This window comes from Stylophora pistillata, chromosome 8, assembly GCF_964205215.1.
Source record: "Stylophora pistillata chromosome 8, jaStyPist1.2, whole genome shotgun sequence".
Classification (NCBI taxonomy): domain Eukaryota; kingdom Metazoa; phylum Cnidaria; class Anthozoa; order Scleractinia; family Pocilloporidae; genus Stylophora; species Stylophora pistillata.
In genome coordinates, this window is record NC_142526.1 from 8,828,699 (window position 1) to 8,831,509 (window position 2,811).

Sequence of the window (2,811 nt, forward strand, 5' to 3'; positions counted from 1 at the left end):
CTGGACTAGACGAAGTTCACTTCGAGATAGATATGAATGGCGATGCTCCAGGAGCAGCTGATATCGAATACCATTGATACGCCATAATTCTTGGTTTTATGGCACTAGGCTTTCATTTTGACAAACTATCAACCCTGCAACATACGCTTCGGCTGAAATTTTGCAACTTCTCAAGCATGAAACTTCACTTAATGACGAAACATAACCAATAGAAACGGTGGTAGATCGCGGGTATCACTAAACTAGAATGGTTTAGGTATCATTCAAAAACATGGGCATGCTACGTATGCAGGAGTTGTTTTTTCGGATACGTAGGTTGAAATGGGACACTATATAACTGATGTTGGTGTCTGAATAATTGTTGGCAAAAATAAACTGCATTGGTACAACGCTTCCTGCAGTCCCCTCCACAGCCCTCATTTAAACTTGTCACGCAACGCTATCCCTCTCTCCAACATTGCATGACGAGGCTAAACAACAACCTGCTCGTAGGGTAAAATTGTGCTTCTTGCCGTTCCTTCGTCATAGACAAAGTCCTAGTTATTATTCTGACCATTAAGGGCCAGAATCAGAAATTCTGTTTGGTTTTTCCTGTGCAAGAAAATGCACAATAGCGTGCAGTTTTTAATTGGCGTAAAGTAATGTGGTGGCATATCCAGGGAACGAGGTTGAGTTTTGGCATCGAGTGTCGGTCAGATCGGTCAGATTTGAAGTACTGGCCGCGCATCAACGATAAGCTTGTTACAGTTTATACTCATCTTTCGCGTGAACTTAAATATATTTATTTAAAGTACAAACCTAATACTCTGAATCACTACTATTGTTAACGTACTGATGAAAACAACAACCCTTGGGAACAGTAATACAACCATCTTATGTAAACGTTGGCGATTGAAACAATACGTAAATAAATATTGCGAACAAAACAATTGTACTTTTCTGACCAAAAAAAAGAACTTGTGGAAGTCACTGCCACATACCTTTAATTTTAATCAGCCAAAAAACTTGAGGTCTATAAAATGCATTCTGTGATATATCGTTCCGAGGCAAAAAAAACTTGAAAGGTTTGTTATTAGATGTAAGCAAGAGAAATCCTTGTAAATAAAGTAATCGCGTTCAAATACAACTTTTCATTGAGTGATCCCGCCTTTCCTCCGGTGATTTTAGTAATTCCAAATTGTCATGGATGGCATCAACTTGTTCCGAAGTCTTAGTCTCCATAACTCTCCATGTTAACAAACATGAAAAGCACTCGACAGCGATTTTGCTAAAATAGCAAAGCCCTCAATTCGAACCAATTCAATTCAATCCGCTGATCCACAAATCCGGCCCAAATACAGGCTTCGTGTAGCTTCTTGTTCAGTAACAGATGGTTGCCTCAAAATACTCTTCCATATAATTTTGCAGTGGAAAGCTCTATTTTATCTCTTACAGCCTCTGGACAAAGATATTTTCCGGTCTCCGTTCTTCGGAACAAGTAAAAGTAGATTGAACCAAGAGAAAGTATCATTCTTCAAAAGATAATAAGGTGGGCTACTTGATTGGTTGTTGCCTATCTGGACTTTGCCCTTTGCGTGCGAAATACGGGATAAAATGCAGGTTGTTTACAGGAAATTGACACGCAATGGGGTAAAGTCCAGGTTAGCTATAAGCGAATTTTATTAGTAAAAAACGTCTAAGCACGTGAGAGGTGCGTGGAAAATTAACCGACCGTACCATTCTGTCCCTTGTGAAATATTTTTCATTGAGGTAGATTATGTCATAAAATTTGCGTTGTTTACTGGAAAATGGCATTTCATGACCCAAAAAAATCTAATCCATACTGGCGAGTAAAAGTTACACGCAATTGTAACGAGAAAGTATCGTTTAAGCAATATTTAATTAATGGAAGACTTTTAGAAGCAAAGAAACGGATATGTAACATGGCAGTCGACGAAGAAAGTAAATGTAACTTGGTGGTCGTTTCAACCGCTGCTAAAAGAACAACCATATGGCGAAATAAAGATTATCAATCAAATATGATTTACGCAAATATCTTGCGCAAGATTTGCCAGAGTCAGTAAAACTAGCCTTTCCGAAACAACACGCTATAGCGCTAAATTCGTGTTAGGCCTCCAGCTGACAGTGTATGCGTCGTAAGCGAAGGAGCGGTACACAAAACATGCACGTTTTAACTCGCTAATTGGTAAAAAACGTTCCCTGACGACCTTTCAAATCCAGACAGATCATAGCGATAAAATCCTCACGAAGGACATGAGCCATTACACTGAATGGATGATCTTACAACTCTTGTAGATGTCATCTTACCTCGTTCCTTTAGCGAAATTCAAAATTGGAATCGCTGATAAACTCATATAAAGCAATGAAATATCCTGAAGTTGCTCCTAGCAACATCTGAAGTAATATTTGATTCAAAATTGTTCTTATATTCCACTCAGTCTCCTTCAGAAAGAAGAATAAGCATAGTCGTACAACGATCGCAACTCCGCCACTTTCCCAACACTACTAATATATTTCCTTAATTCGCGAACCGCTCTCTCCGTCTCAAAACGTTGATTCGCTGAAATTTGAAGACCTGTGAAACCACAAATTAGCAAGAACGCTCTGATTGGTGCGACATCGAAAAATACTACAATCTGATTGGTTTGTGATACACTAAAAAATTGGGCCAATCACATTGCGTTGAGATAACCAAAACAAGATGCGCCAATCAGATTGCTTAGAGATACACCAAATTGCGCTGATCAGATTACACTACACCACAATACACCAATCTTTACGCTAACATAGTTATTTTTTTTAAAAAAAAAA